We start from the raw sequence: 25220 nt of genomic DNA, 5'->3' as shown, positions 1-25220 counted from the left end.
TTAAGATTTTTTTTAATAAATTAATTCTTTTAAATGCAAACTTTTTATGTGGTTAACTTTGTAAACATATTTTTTAACACATATTTTATAACTAAAAATAAAACATTTAAGTTATTTTTTTTAAACAACACATACATATTATATAGGCTAAATTACAGTTTTGATCCCTCTATTTTGGTCAATTCACGAAATCAGTCCCCCTATTTATTTTTTAAACAGTTTTGGTCCCTCATGTCCATTTTTTGTTCAAAAAATGTTAATTTTTTCAGTTTTTTGTATTCCTGGGATACTTTTCTAACGAGAGAGAACGTAGAGAGCGTTTTTTGGAGAATGAAAGAGAAGAACGAGCAGGCTGAGAGAAAAAGACGACGATCAGAGAAAACGATTAAAGGAGGAAAACATCGTCAATAATTAATATTTCTTGTTCCAAGTCAATAAAAGTATGCTACGTATCTAAAAAATAATACACAACAGTGTTTTTTGAATGAAAAAGGGACATGGGGGACCAAAACTGTTTAAAAAATAAATAGGGGGACTGATTTCATGAGTTGGCCAAAATAGGGGGACCAAAATTGTAATTTATATATATATATATATATATATATATATATATATATATATATATATATATATATATATATATATATATATATATATATATATATATATATATATATATATATATTATAATTTAAAAGAATAAATAATATTTAAATTTATTGAATGTAAATTTCTTTTATTTAGTGGTCTTGCTCTTGTATTTGTCATTAGTTGACTTGATCAAACACTTTAACACAAATAAGTTTCTTTTCTTTACATAAGACAAATGAGTATATAAAATTAATTTTGTAATAAAAAAATTATTCATTATATTATATGGTGAAATGAACAAATACAATAAAGATTGACTATAAGAAAAATAAATAAAACAAATTTAAATTAAAAGAATAATAGCGATCCCCGCAAATATGATCGAAAGAAGGCTGAAATTAATTGATGGCGGAACTATCCCCGATCCAGACTAAACCAATGGTGATAAAAAAAAATAGCGATATTCATGATTTAAAGGTGAAGTGAGAGATCCAAATTCTCCTCATCATTCTCATGTGCATCATAAGTCTCAATTTTTGAGGTGGTAGGAGTTTCATTCTTGTCATCCTTAAAAAAATTTAACTCTTTCTTTTGTGACAAAATCACTTCATAACCATTCAACATTTGAGAGTTATTCCTAGTAAGATTCAAATAAGGAAGATGCCGATGTGTCCTCCTATTATGAAAAATAGATCTTGAAGAATTTGTGAAACCATTTGCATTGCTTGGAGAATCAAGATTGTGTGGACCCATACGTGATTTTGGACAATCTAGGAGAAACAAAGGCATCCTTCGACCATATCGAGCTGCTGTTATGAAAGATGTCGTGTTGTTGAAGGTTGCATGAGGCACTGTTAGTTTATTTGTAACACCAACAATATTATTCTCACGTTTTTTCCCTGCATTTAACATGTCATATTAAATAATAATAATATTATTATTAAAATGAAAATAACAAGAATAATGTTGATACCTTGAGATGTTAAGAAGTGGCCATTGTTTTGAACTGTTTCTCGAGGGTTATTTAAAAAATGACTCACCATGGATGTTTGAAAAATTAAAACTCAAGAAAAATCAGAAGGGACTAATTTGTTGTAAGATGAAAATTCATAATGCTACATTTATTTATTTATAGTGAAAAAAGAAGGCTTTCAAATTAACATACAAGGAAAATAATATGGGAATGGCATGTGCACGTCACCGTGATTGTTACATGTTGATCATTTTAAATAACAATTAGTGGTTTTTTTCTCATAAAAAACAATTAGTAGTTTTTTAGGATATGATAATTAATGTTTTGATATTTATATATTATTAATTAATTTATAAACAAATTTTATGCATCTAATTATATTTTACCATTAAAATTTGACTCTTTAGTTTAGTTATTAGAGAAAAAAAGAAAATGCACTGACAGTGTCAACCAATGAGAGACATGCATCAGAATCAATCTCATTTTTAATTTTAAAAAACTAAAATACATGGTAAATTAAAGTATTTTGATTGGTTGTATGTGTAAAACTGTTATACGCTCATAGTACACTATCTTTAAACTCTTAGTTTTTTTTTTTTTTTTATATAAATCTCTACTAAATAAGCATAAGTTAGTGATGAAATTTAGGAAGAACTTAATTCTCTTATTAATTGTGATAAGAATAAAGACATAATGTTAATTTAAATAAGTTGATAAATATTAATAGTGATGAATTTGAGTCTAGAAATTGTAACGCCTTGATTTTATTTAATTAATTTTCGTAAATAAATTATGTGCTTGCGTGTTTGTTTATGATTAATTTGATACATTAGATGAACCCATGGGTGAGGGATAGTGGCTCTAGAAATGTAGGATTTAAGGTGTTGGGGTGTATGAGTAAAAATATAGAGATTTGGGGTGGTAGAAGTGGAACTAATTACTATTAGTTTATTATAATTATTTTAATTATTTAAATAATTCTTTAGTTGTAAAATATTTTATTTTAATTAGTTGGAATAAGATATTAATTAAAAATAATATTATAATAAAATAAAAAATGGGAATTAGAGAGGTGGAACCGTCAGTAAGTGAAAAAGAAGAAAGTGAGCTAAGGCATAGGAGAAAAGGAACATCAATTAGAGAAGCTTCAAAGCTCAACATCTAAGGTAAGAGTGGGACCTCCTCTTGTATAAAGGATTGTATGATAACTTGTGGCTGGGTGTTTTATTCTCTTTTAAATTGTTTTTCTCTTCACTATGTTATGAGTAATTGATGCGTGATGATGTTATCATGTGTATGTTTGGATGAATTGGGTGTTTGGTGAATGATTGAAATGTTGTGTGTATTGGAATATAGAGTGTGGAACTTTGGTAAACAATTTTTCATATAAATTGGGGTTTTGGGGGATGTTTTGGAACTGAGTTTCTTAAAATATAATGTGCATAAAATTGCCACTGCTTTAGTGGTAACCGGTTACATGGTTTGATATAACTGGTTACATCTAAAGCATTTTCTTGAAAATTAATTTTTCTGCATGTAAAACCGGGCATTTTTGGGGCATGTAATCGGTTACATGGATTGATGTAACCAGTTACCACTGTGAAAAATTGTATACTCTCAATTTATGGGTTGATGTAACCGGTAACCTAGACTGATGTAACCCATTACCACTGTTGTGTCAGAACTTAATAAATTCATAACTCAAGTTCCGGGTATCCAATTGAGGTGTAGTTCAAAGCGTCAGGAAGCTGACGTAATATACTTTAATTTAAAATAACTTTGGAGTCTGGAAATGATTAGATATTGTGTGATTGTGTTGTATGGTTTGTATATTGTGGTTAGATGAAATGTGTTTAGATAATATGTTGCTATATGTTGTGTTACTATAACGCTAATGTTGATTGCTCATAGTATATGTATGGTGTTTGGTGGCTATATTGGTGTGGTATATTGATTAATGTGAATAGCATTGTACGTTTTGTTATTGTTGCATGTCATTTGTGAATCATGCACCATGGTGTTTGGGCAGTGGTCCGCTTTTGGTGAGCCCCAATTCTATGGTAGAGATTGGGTGCGAGTAACTGGTTCCAGGTGGAAATCGATGAAGCGCTACCTATGTTGATGGTAACTATTTTTGGTGTGCTCTAATCCTATGGTGGAGATCGGGAGAAAAATGAACCTGGGTGTTCATAAATTGGTACCACATACATTGAGTCAAAGAGTTGAGTCTCATTGCATTGCATATATGTCGTATCATGATGTTTGGATTATGTGGAGTGAGAATTGTTGGATGATGATCATATGTGTGATATTTATGTGCTCATATATTATTACGCAGTTTCATTATATCATTGTGATTTCTCACACCTTCTATTTGAATGTTGCCTTGTCATGGACATCATTGAGATAATCCGCAATATAGATGTAACACCTCATTTCTCCCATCATAAATTAAATAAATATTTAGAGTAATTATAAATTCAATCAACATAAAATAGGATGCTACATCATCCACGTTGCATAAATTTGCTCATATTTTTCTTTTAAACAAAAGATACATAACACATTAGTTCGATAATACGACAACAAATTTATACAATCGTAGAGCGTAAGCCCTCAACAATATTCTGCCATTTCAGGCCAACAACAACAACATGATTGCAATATATTCTGCAATTTATAGGATCACCATCCCGGCAACATCACCGTTAGTTATAACACAATCATCATACTTCATACAACACTGACACGTGAGGCATAGACCTCCGTAGAAAATATTAGTTTTAGAGTCTCAAAATTATATTCATATTAAAGAATATTTTTAGCTTTCCAACTATCCAAACGGCACGTCAAACGGACACCCGAGTCGAAAGATATGAATTTTTAAAGTTTTTCAAAAATGTCAGCTTCAGAACCGGTTACCTCAAATGATGTAACTGGTTACATCACCTTCTTTTGTCTCTGTTATGCAATTTCTGAATCATGTAACCGGTTACCTAAGTGATGTAACCGGTTACCTAAGTGATGTAACCGGTTACATCACTAAGACATAACAAAAAATCCCTTTTTATTACGATGTAACTGATTACCCCATACCATGTAATCGGTTACATCACTGAACCAGTGTCAAAATCTGATATTTTTCATGCTACAAAATTTCAACATTTTTTTATCCAAAATCACTTTTTTACACACACTAAAATATGTAAAATCATGAAATCATCAACACACATCATACCCAACAATTCTAACACAAACATCACACTAATTTCATCATTCACAATCAAATTCAACAATTAATTTCACAACAATCTACCCCAAAACTAACATTTCAATATCATCATCTACCCACGATTGTACCACTTATTAGAAGGTTGGAACCCCACCCTTACCTTAGCAATTTTTCTTCAAAAAATCTTTCTATCTATGGGTGTTCCTCATTGCCCTAGCCCCGCTTCCTTCTACTTTCATGTTCCCTTCAAACTTCTCTAATTCCCTCTATTATTTTTTTAATTTCTCTCTTTTTGTTAATCCTTCACTAGTTCCTTCATTACATTGGGCTTAACACACACACCCCCACTAGTAAACATACTAACACATTTTAGGACCCAATTAATTAAATATTCTACATTCTAGTATTATTAATATTATTCAACTATATAATATAATTTCATAAATATTAATAAATCCTAATTTCACCAAATAATTCATAATAAGACAAATAAATAATTAAATAAAATATAATGGGCGTTACAATAGGCATGGAAGTGAGTGGAAGAGGTTGCTTTTCTTTATGTTTTGTTGAGTCGGTGTCTGCTCTGATATATAACACTAGGAAAAACACTTGTCTTTAATTTATATTTTGCGGAGATTACTATGTGAATCTACGATGTTTGATGATTCTTTACAACTACCATTTTTTGTTATAATTCATGTTTGAACATGTAAGACTAATTAATTGTTGATGTTTTTCCGCTGCTAATAAAATGTTGGATTTCAGACTTTCATTACAATCACTGTTAAATTTTATGCAATATGTGTTACATATCCTAAAGTATGAGCTGGTGAAGTCGGATGTAGCTTCATAATTTCTTAATTATTTTTAATTTACTCTATTTTTTTATTTCTAAATTTCGCTGGGGAAATTAGGGTGTTACATAAACTGTGTTACTAAATTTTTCTCACAAGCTTTATTAGGTATTGTAGATTTTAATAAAGTAAACACACACACACAGGGAGAGAGAGGTTATTAAGGTTATTAAAGATCATATAAAATACACATAGGAACAAAGCAACATACACAAGATGTATCTAACTAGAATCTTAAAATCAGAAACAAAAGGAAGAAAAAGATAAAATAACTTCTAAAATCAACCACACCCATGAAGGATAACTGGCTAGATCTTGACACCAAAAACCACCAACAACAAACAACATACTCCAAAGTTTACATAAAAAACACACGTTCACGAAGAAACATGTTAAAGACTCTCAAGCCACTATTATCTTAAGTAGAGAATGTAATTTCAAAGCCAAAAACAAAAAAAATATACACTAGTAAGTCGACAACTTATCAAGATCTAATTTGTAGGAAAAAAATTTCTATTATTTTTCAAATCCTCCTCGTTCATTGGCGTAGTTCTAAAAATAGAATAATTTCATATTTTTAGATATATCATAACAACTAATGTCAAAGCATAGTGAAATCACCTCTAACGCTAGCCACCCCTACAACTACAACGAAGAAAATATCTCAAAAATCCAGAGAAAATCCCTAGACAGGACAATTAACCACCTAACTCACCTAAAAACTTATATACCGCAAATTTGTCACCATGTCACATGTAACAAACAAGTAAGAAGCATAATTTACATGTCTATCACACGAATCATAGAAAAATATTGTCAGGGTTAAGTAAGACATCACGCTTGAACATATTCCCTCTCGTAGAGATTTTATCTTTGAGGAGTTGACTAGAGAAGACCACCACTTTAGAGGGGGTCTACTATACCAAGTTAAATACACAATCTGTTTTAAACTATTAATGGAGATATTGACACCAAGATTCACATTAATATGAGAATTCTAAGTCGGTGAAATAGAGTAAGAACCATTATTTCCATGTCTTCAACAACAATGGTCTCTCTATAAAAATATAGTTCCATGTATTTTCAAAAGAAGGTTTTTGACCTACTCATACTCTTGGACAAATAAGGATCTCATCCCTCGAAGGTCCCAAATCAAAGTCCCTCATTCGAAAAATCAACCTCACATGCCTTCCCTCATGTTGGATGGAAATAGGATAGAGTCAGTGAAAACTTAATCTATGCTGAGTTCTCCCCACCCAAAGGTCATCATAAAAAGAGGTGAGCATGCTTGTCTTCACCTTCCCCTAGACTTTGCACATACCATCCAAAAGGAGTATCAACTTTAGTACCTCAAAGAGAGAAACCTCTTCACTAGGTAGAAGATGATCGAAGAGTATAATTCATACCCGCATAAATGAAGCAATAACATGATCCCCATATAGAGGGATAAAATATCCAGCAACAAACTAAAAGCATATGAGATCAACCTCTAACGACAGTTGCCCAACAAATCTATATTAACCTTATGAAGATCACAAACCCCAAGTAAACCTCTCTACTTAGGTTAACAATCATTAAACAATCTTAACTAATTAATATTATCTTTTCCTTTCACCCCACCCCACAAGATTCTTCTTTGATCCTCGACCATCCTCTTCCATAATTTAACATGCATTTTCATAAAATACAAGAAGACAATGTAGATTGAATTAAGAACAAAATTAAGGAGAATCACTCTACCCCCAAACTAATGTACATATGAATCCATGATAGCAAACTCTAGGTAAAAAGATTAATTAAAGGCTCCCACGTGGTTTCAAGGCGGGGACCCGCTTCCACCGGAAGGCCAAGGTACTATAAGCAAAGGGGATTGATGGTAATAATGAAGGAAGTCACTAGCTAAATCAAAAAATGTTGGATCGACATTAATCTCGATAAGGCTACTCTTTGTAAAGTTAACATTGAGCTTATAATAAAGCTTAAATACCATGAGAATAGCTACAATAATCCAAAGATTCTCTATGAAAGTATCTACCAAGATTAGAGTATCATTCATGCATTGCAGATGAGAGACCACTAAGTTAGAGGAATCAGGTTTAGTAATATGTGAACCGAGAAATACGCGAGATATAAATTAAAAGGAATAACATTATATAAGATTCGATATGGAACTCGATTAATTATATAGGCGTCAATAAGAAATGCCTCTCATGAATAAGAATTGTGAGCAAACATTTGAAATAAGATAGATCTAGCAACTTTAAGTAAATGGCAATTTTTTTGTACAATACCATTATGTACAAGGGTGTCGACACATGTGAATACATAGACAGTGATATGTTTATTGGTGAAGTTAAAAATATATCATTCATATATTCTATTATTATTGGATTGAATTCTTATACTTTTTCCAAATTATATTTGTAATATATTTTAAAATGGATAAATAACTATGGTATTTATTATTCATCAAGAACATCTAAGTTACTTGAGTACAATCATCAATAAACAACATAGAACATTTTGCATAAAAAATAATATAGGTATGGGCGGCCCCCAACATCATATTGAGTAGCATTAAATTGTTCAACATTTTATTAAAATTAGAAGAAAAATAGACACGGTTGTGTTGCTAATTGACAAACATAAAATTTAAAAGACTATTAACACTATAGTCAAGAATCCAAATATTTTTAAGAATATTGCCACAAATAGTAAAAGATTGAAAGTGCATACTCTAAACATTAATTATTGAAGGTTTACCATAATTTACAACTTATTCCATTCTTAAGACAACAAGGGTTGAACAAATAACTAAATAAAAATGAGTTGTAACAAAAATACCTCAAATATGAAATATGTCGAAATTCGATTTTGACCAAGAAAAAGAATGGTCAAATGAGCAAACCAACGGTTGAAACACCGAAATGGAGATAACTACGGTGACACGTGGTATGGTCATTTGTGGTAATTAAAATTGTCTATAAGTAAGTCAAATGAAAATATATAGTGATAAAGGTTAAATGACGACTAAAAACGTAATAAAAAATTCCAAATAGTGATGATTTGGGAATTTTTTTTAGAAAAAATAACAATAATTTTCCGTAAAAGACGGGAAAAAACTATCGATAGTGAATGTTAGATTTATGCGGAAGCGAATTCTAAAAATTAAGAGCTCTATTATCAAGTTATAAAATAAGGTTTTTATATATTAAAAGTTGTAATTATAATGTTGAAAATAATCCTACTTTATATATAGGATAATAAATATAATAGATTTTGCTTATCGTACCTCATACTAATATTATTGATTGCTATTTACATTCTAATTTATAATATTGTGTATTTGATGGTTTTTTATTATATATATGGCTTAATACATCCTTTGGTCCTTTAACTTAATTTTAGATTTCACTTTAGTCCCTTATTTAATAAACGTTCCTTTTAAATCCCTCAAATCATGTTTCGTTACTCACTTTAGTCCTTTCCGTTAAATTTTGCCAAAAATCGTTAACTTGATCGGACGTGGCACTCCAATAGATAACTTTAGTTGACATGGAATTATTTTAATTTATTAAACATTATTTTATTTACCTTTTAATCTTTTAATATATAAAATAACCTTTTGTCTATCTTCTTCGAACCAACCCTAGCCATCACCATTCTCTTCTCCATCTCTCTTTCTCTATTGTTCAAACTCTTTTTAGAATTTTCAACTTTTTCGTTTTCCTTTATCAATTCTGCAGCAACAACAAGATCCTCAAGGGAACCTAGGGGAAACCCCTTGAAATAACATTGGCTTCTTTCTCAAAATTGAAGGATACCGATTGAATTTCAAGACACGATCTCATTCTAAGAAGTTGTTTCAGAAAGTATTCAATGGAGATGATGAAATATTAGTTGCTTTTGTTAAAATTTTACATGTTTGAAGCTTTTGCTTTTTATCCCTGATGAAGATATGAGGCTTTTTTGGGTTTTTCTTTTTCTCGATAAATTTTAAAAGATGAGCTCTTCTAGGTTTATTAAATGTGTTACTGTTGGTGATGGAGTTGTCTGCAAAACTTGTTAGCTTATTTCATATAGTGTGAGATTTTGACTCTGAGATTTTGGATTACATTCCCCACGGTTTATTCTTTTTTTTCTTATTTTTTTCTTTTCAATTTTTTCCTATAGTTGAGATTTTGGCTCTGAGTTTATGTTGAGTTTGTTTTGATGATGATATTAATGTGTAAATTTTTTGGACTATTGATTTATTTTGTTCGATTTATTTTTTTTCCTGGAAACAGGACAAGAGGATTATAACATATTAAGACCTTTGAGTTACCGTGGTGCTGATGTTTTCATATTTTCTTTCACTCTCATAAGCAAGGCTAGTTATGAAAATGTCTCTAAAACTTGCTAATATGTTACATGTGTTTGTTTATAAGATTGTAGGGCAACCTGATTGTTTTAAGCTTAAATGATACATTTTGTTGTGATATGTTAAACATATTTATGATTTATGAATTAGTAAATTTCAGCATGTACAAAAGTTTTAGTAGTAAAATGGGCATTTTTAGAGAAGCTTATAGAAGAAGAATTATTTTATTTTTTACTCATTATTAATAATTTATGGGGTTTTTTAACCTCCGAAAACAAAAGCCTCATAGTTTAAATAAAATATCAATTTTTAATACATTTGTTAACTCAGTAATTCAACTATTGCCTTGGTGGCATGTCATGTCACCAACAGTTAACATTCTTTCTCATAAATTAACAGAAAGGATTAGTTGGTTAACAGAACCGTTTTTGAGGGACTAAATTGAAATCTGAAATTAAGTTAAAGGACTTTGTCATTAATTAAGCCTATATATAACAAACATTTATAGGATCATTGTATCACCTAAATATTGTTCTACAAGTATTAAAGACAAGAAAATTTGTATGTCAACTTGAAAAAATTTGTATTACGCACGTATTATGTGATTTTCTTAGATTTTATTATGAGCTCCATAGGTGTTTATGTTAATAAAGCAAAGGTAAAAGAAATTTAAGAATTGTCACCACCCAAAAATGTAATTGATATAAGAAGTTTTCATAGTTTGACAAATTTTTATAAGATGTTTGTAAAGGACTTTAGTATCTTGGTTATACATCTTAATGAAATAGTTTTAAAAAAATTGTTATAAATGGAGTGAGAAACAAGAAAAACATCTGATGTTCTTAAATAAAAGCTCACTCAAGTATCAGTTCATACATTACATAATTTTTCTTAATTTCTGAAATTGAATGTGATATATCTAATATTTAAATTTGGGTTATATTGATGCAAAAAGTCACTCAATTGATTATTTTAGTGAGAAATTAAAATGAGATATTCTTAATTACTTTATTTATGCCAAGAAAATTTATGCTTAAGCTAGAGAATTACAAACTTGACAACATTACATATTGACCAAAGAATTTGTCAATAGTAACTTTAAATCTTTGAAACATTTAAAAATACAAACTTGACAATATTACATATTGACCAAAGAATTTGTCAACAATAACTTTGAATCTTTGAAACATTTAAAAAGGCAATATAAATTAAAGAAGAATCATGCGAAATGAGTTAAATATCTTGTTTTAGATCGATCATGAGACTTAATTGATTAAGATTCAATCCATCTAAAACTCCATTTCGATCTAATATATAAAAACAATTCACACATATTGAAAAAATATGCAATCTCTCATCTCAAATTTCACTTTACTCATCTTAAACTGACTTGAACTTTTAAATTCCTAATCCTAATTTTAATTTGCACCGATATAAAAAAAAGTTAGTTTCATTTGATAATATGACTGAATTGAAGAGTGTTTAATTTTTTTACTTAAATTTAAATTGAAAATAAAATTAGAAAAAATTGAAAACAATAATATTATGAAGAGTTAGAGTTTAAGTTATATTCTTTAAATTCAAAGGAGAAAAATCAATATTTTTTGTTTTGTTTGAAAAAACAATATTATTTGTAAAAAGAGAAAAGCGATTAATTTATATCGTTATTATACAATTAACTATAATAACTATCTGATATTATACCAAAAACGAAAAGAAGAAATTTGATTTAATATGAAATTATTTGATTTAGTAGTAAGCTTTAGGCTCTGTTTGGTAAGATATGTTTTCGAACTTATAGCTTATGTCTTGCGTCTTATAAGCTCATATGATAATTTAGACCCGTTTGGTAACGGTCTTTTCATCACAAGCTTATAGCTTATTTTACTAGCTTATAGCTTATTTTTCAGACGCTATTTCAAATAGCATTTTAGCTTATGTCTTATAGCTTATTATTTTTTCTTCCTTTTTTATCCTTATTATTTTAATTAAAATTCATTTTTAACCCTTATAATTTATTTTAATTTAAAATAAAATAATTATATATTAATTATCTTTTATGTCATTTTACATTTATAAATTAATTGAACCGCTAATTTTACCAAACACTTCAATTAGCTTATATGCTATCAGTCTCAACCATCCGCTATAAGCTATACGTCATCAGTCATCAGCCATCAGTCATAAGCTATAAGCTATCCGCTAGCTTATCAGTCAATCGCTATTTTTACCAAACAGACCCTTAATGTCATCATTACTAACCATAACATTTATGATATGGTATTTTTCCAAAAATTAAATTTTAATTAGATATATCTATAAATTACTCAAAAACATGTATTTTTATAATTATGACGTTTAATTATTAATTATTTATATTTATATTATAATATATTAAATATCTCTATGTATAACTAATTCCCATGTATAAGAGAACATCAAGAATACTTTTTACTTTTTAGATTTACTCAGCCCTTAATAAGTAAATAATCAAAAATCATTAAATTTTAGTATAATTTAAGCTAAAATTATTATAAAACTTTCTTATTAAAAAAATAAAATATCTCAAAATTCTAAAAAGAGAAATCAATTCATTAATACGATTTGTTGCATATTATTTACAGAAAAATTGAAGTTAGGAAAAGAAAAAAAAAAGAAAAAAAATTAAGGAGTATCTAGCCCATTGTTTTAATTTCTGTATATTTTGGCAATTGGCATGGCTTTGGAACTATGGATTTTGTAAAAACAATTTGGTTATGATTAAGTTTGAAATAAAGTAACTTATTTTAACATGTTTTTAATTTAAATATAAATTTGAAGTAATATTTGGTATAAAAATTTGGGTATGTTTATTATAGAGCTTACAAAATTGTTCACAAAATATATCTTTATTATTTTAAATGAAAAGTTATATGTATATATATATATATATATATATATATATATATATATATATATATATATATATATATATATATATATATATATATATATATATATATATATATATATATATATATATATATATATATATATATATATATATATATATGATCTTTTATTTAGTGGTCTTGCTTGCTCTTGTATTTGTCATTAGTTCACTTTTTTTAAGCAAGGATATATTGATAGAAGAACCCAAGTTTTCAAAAATTTGATACAAAAAAGACGAGCAAAAGCTCAATAAGTAAAATAGAGGGTTTCTACTAAATTCATAAAAGTTATAATTGAGTTGAATAATTTTTTCTATAAAAGTTCATCCCCAAACTAAAGCTTAAGCTCCCCAAACCATATCAGATATATTCCACGAGTCCCCTCTGAAAACAATCCCATTCCTACTCAACCATATAGTACAACAAGAAGCCAACCACACCATTCCCTCCTTTCCTTTCCTAACTTTCGCACCTTTACAAAACGAGGACCACTTAATAAAGCTTTCCTTAAAATTCATCGCCTTATAATCTAGCAAACCAATCCACTCGGCTATATCCCTCCACACCAAATCCACATTATGGCAATCAACAAAGAGTGAACCGACATTTCCCCATCACAAGTACAAAAAACACACAAATTATTTGAAGAAGAAACGATGCCTCTATGAGTGAGTAAGTCTTTTGTAGCAACTTTGTTGATAAAACACCGCCATCTGAAAACCTTAACCTTTAAAGAAACCTCCATCCTCCAAATTATCTCTAAATCCAAGTCGAATTTTTCCTTCGGGCCATACGGAATTCGCCTACTGTTAATGATCTTATGGCAGCCGCTAACTGTGAAAATACCCACAGCGTCGTGCATCCAAACGACAGCATCAGCGTTGTTCCCTGCGGGCTGCACTTGCTATAGCAGCTGCCTAAGATGCAATACTTCGTCTGCCAAAACCGTGTCCTGCAGCAGCATAACCAGAACACCAAAGTCTCCCCATAGCCAAGATTCATTGTGCCATCCTCCCATCGAAGCCACAGAAACCTGCTGTAACAAAGAAACCGAAAACAACAAAGGAAGAATAACCTTAAGAATGCCCTCCCCCGTCCACAATGAATGCCAAAAGAAACGTTGTAACCATTTCCCAAAATAAAACTACATTCATGATTGAAAAAATCCAAAGAACCTTGATTTTCCAACAACGAAATATCCGCCCACCAACTTGAAATTGAATCCTTTTTCTTACTTTTTCCCCTATTGCTGCCGAAATCTTTAAATCTATGTATCAAACTCTCAAAACTTCATACCACTTCGATCCCGACTCCGCTAGAATCCTCCTCCTCCAATTGTAAAGAAGAGCGATATTGAAATCCTCGATCCTCCAAAATCCCAATTTTTCATTCACTTCCGGTAAACAAACCACATCCCAACACACCCAATGAATACATCTTTTTTCCCCAATCCACCCCATAATAAATTACTTTGAATCTTTGTGATTTCCTCAAATACTTTCTTTGGAGCCTTATAAAATGAGAGAATGAAAATCGCTAAGCTACCAAGAACCGAATTCAAAAGCGTAAGTCTTCCACCAAGGCTAAGAAACCTTCCCTTCCAACTAGCCAACCGCTTCTTAATTTTCTTCAATAACGAATTCCACATAGCTATCCTTCTAGGATTGCTACCAATAGGAATACTAAGAAACTTAAATTCCTTATCTTCCCTCCTACAAGCAAGAAACTTCGTCGCCACTTCCAAAAAACGAGGATTAATATTGATTCCAATAAGTTTACTCTTATGGAAATTCATACCAAGCCCCAAAATAAGCTCAAATTCCCTTACGACCGATTTAATGGCCCAAAGGTGACTCCAACTACCATCTCCAACCAAAACCGTGTCATCGGCAAATTGAAGAACATCTATAAAGCAACTTCTATTAATGAAAAAACCCACATAATTCCCATTTCCACCGCTTTATTAATTAAACCTTTCAAACCTTCCGCCATTATCACAATGAGAAAAGGAGAGATCGGGCCCCCTTGTCTCAACCCTTTCTCCACCCTAAAATCTTTAGTAGGACTACCATTCACCAATACCAACATATAACTATTGAACACAATAGCTTCCATCCACTTCAACCACACTTCCCCAAACCCAATTTAAGCATGAAACGAAGAAAATGACAACTAACCTTATCATAAGCTTTCTCAAAGTCTATCTTGAAAAATAAACAACTCTTCTTTTCCTTAACCGCGTAATCCACCATCTTGTTAGCAATCAAGACTCCATCTAAAAGTTGCCTCCCGGGAATAAAAGCGCTTTGGCTAAGAGAAATGACTTTACCAATTACTTTGTTGAGTCTCCCCGCCAACAATTTTGAAAGAATTTTGTAAATATACCCAACCAAACATATAGGTCTATAATCGTCTAAACCCAATAGATTATCGATATTAGGAATCAAAGTTAAAAAAGACGATGTAATCAATTTAGAAAGAACCGCCCGACATGAAAGACTCTAAAGCAAGCAACAAAATCATCCTTAAGAAAAAGCCAACCAATTTTGATGAACATAAGAGAATATCCATCCGGTCCCGGACTTTTAGAGCCTTCAAAATTCCAAATCGCTTCCTTAATTTCACTCTTTTCGAAAGGGAGTTCAAGAGAACACCTATCTTCCATATCCAATTTCTTGAACAAATCTCCCTCCAAACTTGGCCTATTCAAATCTTCCTCTTTGAACTTATGCGCAAAGTGATTATAAACCTCCCCTTTAACATCTTTCACCGAACTCACTATTCCCCTAGAAATAGATATTGGGCCAATATGATTACGACGCAAACTCTTCTTCATAACCGCATGAAAGAACTTACTGTAATCATCTCCGTCATTAAGCCACTTTATTCTCGCCCTTTGAATGATCATGTTTTCCTTGATTTTAAGATTGAGCCAAAATTTGTTTCTAGCCTTCTTCTTTTCCTCCTCTAAAACCTCTCTGCCCGAATCTATATCATCAATGATGTTCATCTCCCTAGCCCTTTCTTCTATCTCTAAATCAGTCTTTCTGAATACATTGATGTTTCACCATTTGAGGATATCCTTCAAAAGCCTTAACTTTTCCTTCAACAAAAAATCTCCCCTACCATGACCCTCCAAAAATCTCCTCCTTCTCTGCAAATAATAAAAAGCCCTTGCTTTTAAGCCATTCGTTGTTAAATTTAAACGGCTTCGGACCTCAATCTTCCTTATCTGCCACTAGCCATACCGGATAATGGTCCGATATATCTCTTTGACCAATAAACTACCCCACCACTCCCCACCGATCCACAATAATATTAGACACCAAAAAACAATCGATACGACTTTTGGACTTACCGTCTCCACTATACCACCTAAATCTATTTCCTTTACACGGGTCATCCTCCAAGACAATATCCTTAGTGAAACTTGAAAATTTGTTCCATTCAGTATTACTTCCCAACACGTTCCTCCCTACTCTTTCCCCAGCATTCTCCACTGCATTGAAGTCCCCGCCGATCACCCACTCACCATCAGAATAACAAGATTTCAACTCCAACAATTTCTTCCAAAGAGACTTTTTCAACAAAACAGAACAGGCAGAGTAAATATTAAAGACGTAGTATAATTGTCTTTCCATCTTACCTTGATACCCAAATAAACTGTCCCCCTGAAACTGCACAAACTCCATAGCACTAACTCTCCACAAAAAATGAAGCAAATGGATGCCTCAAATTACCAATTCAAAGCAAGGTGAAAGAGCTCTAAAACTTGACTTGGTCTAAGCAGATTAGGGCATGTTTTGCGTTGGTTTCAATTGTTTTAGCTTCAGTGAAGATCAAGGAAGGTTTATGGATAAAAAATTTGGAGCTGGAAGCTTTAGAAATATGAATTCGAATTCTCATAATTATGAACTTTGGAGGAAATGTGGCAGGGTGATTTTGGCTCTCTAAAGCTTGCCAAATGAAGGGAATAGCTTCCCTATTATAGGAGAGTGTGAATGAATGTTGAAGCATGTGTGATGATGATAAATTGAATGAAATCGTGTGTAGGTTGCAAGTGTGAAATGTGGGACTTCATATGGCTCAAAACACATCAAATTGGGTGATTTAATGGTCGTTTTCAATTGTGTGAAGTTCATAAGTATGATTAGAGAGAAAAATGCATGCTAACTTGGTGTTTAACATGAATTTGATCATTCAAAATACTGACTTCATGCTCAAGCTTCAGTTCCAAGATACCAACTTCAAATCCATGGAGCAACTTGTGTAAGGAGCTTTATGAGATGATTCTTGTTGCTTTGAAAAGATCTTGCTACAAGCTTCACAATGTGAAAAGAAAGGTTTCATTTGGGGACTTGAGCACAAATTTATGATGCTTCAAATTTGGGAAAATCAAACCGCAATGGTGTTCAAAACACTTGGAATTTTTTTGAATTCTTTGGACTAAAATATAACCTATAAAGTTTCCAAGAATTTCATGGTCTTCCTCCATGATTTTGTTCTTAATCCTTGAAGATGATTTGTAGAGCATATAAAGAAGAGTTCATAGCAAAAATAGGCACTGAAATAAGTTGAAAATTAAGTAAGTTATGGTATTTGGAAGTGGATTAAATTTCCTTGAAAACTCTATGGATGGCCTATAATCTCTTGCAAACTTTCATGACCTTCTACTCCAAATTAGCTCTTGATCAATGAAGATGAAATGAAGTAGAGTCACTCAAGATTATTGTGCAAAAAGAGTGGGCTAAAAATGATAAAAAATGCAAAAAATTATGATCTTTTGAAGTTGACACACAATTCTTTGGACTTTCAAGAAGGACCTATAATGTCTTCACACCTTTGATGGCTTTTTAAGAAAAATTATTTATTGACTTGTGAAGAGAAGTTTTTGACGATGTCAAGGAGATTCATTTTCAAAAAGAAGCACTAAAAAATGTTGAGAAATGAAGAGTTATGCCCTTTTGATCATGGAATCAAGAACTTGCCAAATTACGTCAAACACCTTGAATCAACTTTGAATCTTTTGAACTATGATTGCAATCCAAGGCATGATGAAATATATAGGACCATGAAATGATGTTATCTTGAAGCACACTTGATGATGAGACTCATTGACTAATGAAACTTGTTGAAGAAGGCATGGAAATAAACACATGAATCTATGGAGTTTCTTGATGAATCAAGCCACATGATCTTGAGATAAACTTGATCAAATGAAGTTAAAAGATGCTCAAGACATAATTCTTTGATGACGTGAGTGTTACTTTGAAGTTTAAGCCATTGAGCTTCCATGAATGACCAGTTGATTGAGAGTCGATCCTCAAAACCCTAATTTAGGAGAGGAGATGAATGTACTTGACTCAACACCTACCATATACAAAATATGAAGAGAAACACAACATCTTTTTTTTTTATCAATATTGTAACCCAAAATTTGTCCTCCTTATTATATTTCTAATTGGCTCATTGCTTCACAATCATTTGCATCCTTTCATTAGGACATTAATATAGTTTGCATTCATTCAAGAAAAATAAAAAATACATGTACATATTCATTTTGCGCATTATATGGTTTATAGCTACTCCTGACCTTGCACGATTTTATAATTTTAATTTCTCATTCAATTTAGATTAAATTGAATTTTTAATTAGAGTTAATAAAATCATTTCATCATATTATTTTTCTATTTATTCTTTTGTTCTTTTTATTTTATTAGGTGGTGCAATTGATAAAAGTAGAAGCCCAAGTTCAATTCAAGTCTCAAGGCCCATATCATTTTGAGTCCAATTTATCCAAATCAATTTGCAAACTATTTTTTTAATCCAATTCTTTCAAACCATTTAGCCATATTTCATTATGTCATTTTATTCCAACCATTTACACTTTGGGGTCCACCTTATCTTGCATTACTCGTTTCACCATCAGTAAAATATTGTCACCAAACTTTCACCAATTTTCTCAATTCACCAAAACTCATTTTCATCACCTTCTAGAAACTCACTAAAGACAAGAAAAAAAAATTAACAAATTCTTCTCCTCTCACAAATGGTACTCGTTTTGGCTTTTTATTTTCTTTCAGAAACGTGGAAATGGTCGTGAAAGAATTTTGAAAGAGGTGGAGGCGGACTAGGTTGGTTTTTGTTAGGGTTTTTCATTTTGATTTGGGCCAAAGGCTTTTAGAGCCCACTGGTTTTTCTAATTGCACTCTTACTACAATCCAGCACCCTCTCCAATTAGTTTAATGTTTACTTGAGCCTCCTCTCATTTGAACCCAATGAATTGCCTTATGCACCTCCTTATTCTGTTTTGTATTAGCCCATTTAATTTATTGTTTCCATTTTTAGTTTTTCTTTAATAATTGTTTTAATTTCTAATATATAAAATCACAAAAATATGCTTTATTTTAATTCACTAGCTTTCTATATATATATATATATATATATATATATATATATATATATATATATATATATATATATATATATATATATATATATATATATATATATATATATATATATATATATATATATATATATATATATATATATATATTTTTTAGAATTAGAATTTTATTTTCTATTATAATATTAAAATCCAAAAATACATTAGAATATAGTACTTATTAGATTTTATCTTTATTATTAAAAATACAAAAATATTAGGTAGAATCCCAACCTTAAGTCCATTGTGCATAACAATATTGGGATTTAGAATACCCCCATTCATAATACCATTAGGTTTTTTTTCTCTTTTCAACCTTCAAAACACCTAATAAAGGACGATGTGAATCACACTACCGCGAGTCATAATTAATAGGAGAGAATGAGCGGGTGCATTCCCTAAATTTGTTCTTCTTGCATTCACATACTTCTGTGTGGTTCAAATCACAATCTCCTCTCTTAAAAAACACCCAACAAAACACATAAAACACGTAATAAATTTCAAACTCTTAAAAAGGTAGAGAAGGGTGAGCATCATTGCATTGAGATTTAATTCATCATTATCTACATCAAAAAACACTCAACCAAATGATTCTCTTCTCTCTTGCCTTCAGGGCTTTCTTTCCCTTAAAAGGACACATTATTTCCTTTCGATCGCAGACATGTAATGTAACACCCCGAATTCTAGACTAATTATTTATTTAATTATTTTAGCGTGAATCTATGAGTCATTTTGAAGTATTGGAAACGTGATGATATGTTGAGTCCTTATTATGGTTTGTGATGATCAGTGATGTTTGAGATTATGATGACTTATGTGATGTCTTGATGATTCATGTGATGTCGTGGTGATTTGCGTGATGTTTATGTGTATTGGTGAATTTTGGCGTATTTTAGAATAATTAGAATAATAAGTGGAATTATTTTAATTAGTAAAATAAAATAATATCAGTGTTAGAGATATTAAGGGTAAGAGTGGTCATTTGTGAAGAGTAAGTGAGGGCAATATGGGAAGACCATATTAGGGGTCCTAGCCCTAGGGGTAAAAAGAGAAAAGAGAAAAGAGGGAATCATTTTGTAGGATCAAAGTTTTGTGAAGAGGCAAAGGGAGAGAGCTAGGGCACGAAGAATATGGAGGAATACGTAGAGAGAACGCGAAGAGAAATAGAATCCAACCGTGAATCAAGGTAAGGAGTGACTATTCTTTATTAACTAGTATTATAGTTTTGATGATGGTAGAATAGACTAGTATTATAAGTCGAATGTTTAAACAAACAGAAAAGAAATTGCGCATGAAAATAAGTCTAATGATAAAAAAAAGTCCATCCTTCTGGACATTAATCAGTCTTGTCATGACTAGGCGTGGAAGCGGTGATCACCACAGGAGTCTTAGGAGGGTTGAACTCAACTTCACCAGCATCGATCATGTCTTGAATCTTGTTCCTCAGCGTCCAACAACTATTTGTATCGTGACCAGGGCTACCGGAGTGGTATGCACATCTCGCATTGGGATTATAGCCGCGAGCGGAAGAACTAGGATTCTTAGGGGGGATCCTTTAAAGTAATCAACTCTGACTTCAGCAAGTGTTGTAATGTCTGAGCCAGTGACATATTGATCTTTGTGAACTGACGCTTAGGTGCATCTGGCTCGCATCATTATTGTGGAACTGGTGTAGGGATCAGAATTGTCCCCACAGATTGGTTGCGTTCATTACGACCTTTCCGATTGTACCCAGCATTAGCCATATGAGGTTCCTCAAGTAAGCTGAAGTCAATGATCTTGTCATCAATGAAGTCTTGAATCTTGTGCTTCAATTGCCAACAATCCTCTGTATCATGACCAGGACTATTCGAATGATAAGCACATCTCGCATGGTACTTGTATCCAGGAGTAGGATTGGTAGGAAATGAATATGGAGGTAATAGAGTTATCAAGTTCTGATTGAGCAGTTGTTGCAGAACTTGAGACAACGGCCTGTGTAACAGAGTAAATGATCGCTTAGGTTTAGATCTCTGATTATCTGGGCTACCTTGCTGCCTATGTTGACTCTTCTCCTTCTTGATCAGAAGTGTCTTTAATTCTTCTTGCCCCTTAGCCAAATTAAGGATCATCTCTCGGAACTGGTTGTTCTGAGCCTGAAGATTTCTGACAGATTGTTCGAGATCCATTTCCTTACTAAAATAAACAGTGGAAGGATGAGAGATCTGCTTATAGAAACCTGTGATGCAATATTATGGATGATATGTTTATGCGTATGCAATGTTTTCGAGGACTTTGGAACTCAAATTTGTTTAAACCAAATAAGAAAGAAACTTTATTAATAATGCTTAAAGAAAAACTGTAAATTGTTTTATTATCCTCTTTTACAAAAATGAAAGCATAAAAATAGGAATAAAATAATAAAGATAAAACAAAGTCTTCAAGTCTCCCATGGACGCTTCCTTTTTGAACAAATGTAAGCGTTGACCTTCTGTTCGTCATGAAGTTGCCTTGTAAGCTCAAACACTTTCTTCTCTTTAGCGCGGAATTGAGCTTCAAAAGTATCTCTTTCTTCTTTTAGCTGAATCCAAGATCTCTTTAGTTCCTCGATATCAGTTGGCATGTCTGGATGAGAAATAACTCGAGGAACCTTTTCTTCACAATCGGGTTCCACAATTACGGGTCTGACATATGGATAAGGCATGATGAAGCGTTGAGCACGAGTGCGCACCCATCTGAGGTAAGGCCCTAAAGAAATGGAGTTCTTTTGCCCCAAGCTCTTGCTATCAATTCTGTTTACCATATCCCATGCTCGTATAAAGTTCCGGCGGTGACCTTGAGCATCATCTTCATAATCAAACACAACCCCTTGTATGAGCATCTGATGAGGACCATCTCTTCGAGCGTAACCAAACTGACGTAGGGCCAAGCAAAGATTATAAGTAATGCCCCCTCTAATGCCAAGTAAAGGCATATTAGGATATTGTCCACAGCGGTCGATGATACTAACATTCTCCTTGGATAAGGAAAGCCAACGGATATCAGAATGAGAAAGTGAAATTACCCTCTTATGCCATTTCAGCCCTTGGTCATTCCTCATTACTGAGCGAGGAAAGTGCGAAATAAACCACTTAGATAGCAAAGGTATGCAACACATAAGAGTCTCTCGTTTCTTCATAGTGCGAGTGTGAAGAGAATGTAGGATGTCTCCAAGCAAAGTAGGCACTGGGTTGCGTGTCAGAAATATCTTTATGGCATGCACATCTATAAACTGATCAGGATTTGGAAATAGCACCAAACCATAAATGAGTAAAGCTAATATGTCTTTGAAGGCTTGATAACTCATGGTCTTCAAAAACATACGAGCTTTTCCGAATAAGAGCTTAGCAAGGAAACCCTTGACTCCACTTCTCGTTTCCCAATGACCTTCAATTTCAGATTTCTTAAGATGTAGAGCAGTGGCAATGACTTCCAGTTTTGGAGTTTCTTCCAAACCAGTGAACGGAATCTGATCTCGGATAGGGAGGCCAAGTATGTCAGAAAATTCCTCCATAGTAGGTACTAGCTGATAATCCGGGAAAGTAAAACAATGGTGCTCGGGGTCAAAGAATTGAAACAATACACTCATCATCTCTTCTTCGAAACCTGATGTAACCAAACTGGGCAAGAGACCAGGTCTTTCAGTGAAGCGGGAACCTCCAGGAATCTCTAATACCAACTCTTTCAGCTCGGAAGGTATCTTCACAAAGTTAACTCGAATGGTGTTTCTAGTCTCTATGACCTACAAAATAGAACAAAGATGAATTCCTTAGTCCTCGGAACGGTTAGTAAAATGATATGTCATGATGCTTATGATGTTATGATGTCAGGTAGATAACAAACACAAACAAGTCACACAATTGCCTTAGGGTTAGGCTTGCATGTAGTCCAAAGGTGCATACGCTCCCACTGAAGTTTAGTTGGTTCAACCTGCCCTATATAAAGATCGGGTTCTAGGGAGCTCATATTATTGACCTTTCTCGAAGGCGCTTATCCCAGTTCAGCAATCGAATCACTGACCGAAAATGTCCTGAAAGTTCAGTCCATATGAGTGTAGCTTCGAGTATCAACCAACTTCAGTCGGAACCAAAGCCAGCCATCTCGCTACTTTCTAATAGGCCAAAGTCAAGTTCAACTAGGGTTCTAAGGGCAAATTAGTGCTTAATGACACCACGCAGCAACCAAGTGTTTCCTCAAGTTGGATCCCAAGGAACACCAGGACAAACCAATGTGTCACACTAACAATGGCCACCATATCAACCGCAGCAGTATACGCCATGCAGTCTCCTTGGTCTCATGCCATTTACCTAAGGTACTCAGATCCGGGTTAGGATCTTTCACACAAGTAAACCCAAACAGGCCCACAAATATAAAACAAACAATACAAACAATTTAAAGTGAATCCTAAACTTTAAGGTAACCCCTCTTTTATTCGAAAAATCCCCAGCAGAGTCGCTAGTTCTGTAATACGGTGGGAGAACTGGCTTTTTTGAAATGTCGCGGTTAAGCAAGAGTCGCCACCGACTTTTATTTTATCCAATTGGAAAGGCTAAAAGAACATGAAAGACCTTTTAAAGACTTTGAGTTCGGGGGGTAGGTTATACAAAGGGAAGGTGTAAGCACCCTTTGTATCCATGTGTCATACCCCAAAATTTACCCACCATATTTTCATACTCAAGCTCATTTGAATATCAAAGTCTCAATGCTTGACTAAATATACAACAACCCTCAAACTAGGGTTTTAATCTTTTCAAAGCAAAATCAACTCTTGATGCCTCAAAAGGACCCCATGGTCTCTCATATGCCTCGAAGGATCCTCATGCCAAGATGCAAGCTCTGACTCAAAATATTGCTCACTCAATGGTCCAAACGATCAATAATCGATTGGTTGACCTAAAAGTCAAACTATAGTCAAACCACAGTCAAAACTTCTGATTTTTTGTCAACATCCTAATTATTAAGTATCATTCATCATTTGATCAAGGACTGATCATGATGCATCAAAGAAAGCTCCAAAATCATCGAAACCTAAGTTTCTAAATTAGGGTTTTTAAGGAGAAAGTCAACCCAACTTTGACCAGCCATAACTTCCACATGGGACATCAGAAATTTCCCATTCAAAGCTCGTTTTGAAGGAAATTGAATTCCCTACAATTTTGTCTCTCACAAGCCAAGGCCAGAAATGCACCATTTGAGAGATATGAACCGAAACATTATAGGTCCTTCTAAAAGATCGTAAAAAGTCATTTTTTCTCAAAGCTCATAACTTGAACATGGTAGACTCAATTGAGATGAAACCAAAAGGAGCTTTTAGAGGACTATTTAAGCTTTCTAAAAAGTCCTAGAACCTCTTCATATGACAAAAATTGAATGAGTTATGACTTGATGAAGTTGACCAATTTTGGAGAAAGTGCATAAAGTCAATATTGAGAAAGATGGATTTTTTTTCCAAATGGGCCTATCCTTTTATGCTTAAAACTTGTTTCTAACATGTTCCACGACCCCTAAACCCATTCATGCTTTATTCTCATATTTATTTATTTTATTTTTGATTTTTATTCATTAAAAGTCAAATTTAATTAGATAAATAGTAAAAAATATAAAAGATAGGCATGATTCTATTTTTCCAATAAATCGTAAGTATAAATGTACATACAAATCAAAGGAAATTTCGTTTGCCCTTGATTAAGAGAGATTGATACAAAAATAGGAAGTTTTATGTTGATTTTCAATCAAATATTCAAGAATCAAATGCATGATTCTTTGCCAAAAGATTTGACCTAAAACTCCATCAATATAAATAACCAAGAG

Source organism: Vicia villosa, unplaced genomic scaffold (assembly GCF_029867415.1).
Source record: "Vicia villosa cultivar HV-30 ecotype Madison, WI unplaced genomic scaffold, Vvil1.0 ctg.000334F_1_1_1, whole genome shotgun sequence".
NCBI lineage: Eukaryota > Viridiplantae > Streptophyta > Magnoliopsida > Fabales > Fabaceae > Vicia > Vicia villosa.
This window is presented reverse-complemented; position numbering follows the sequence as displayed.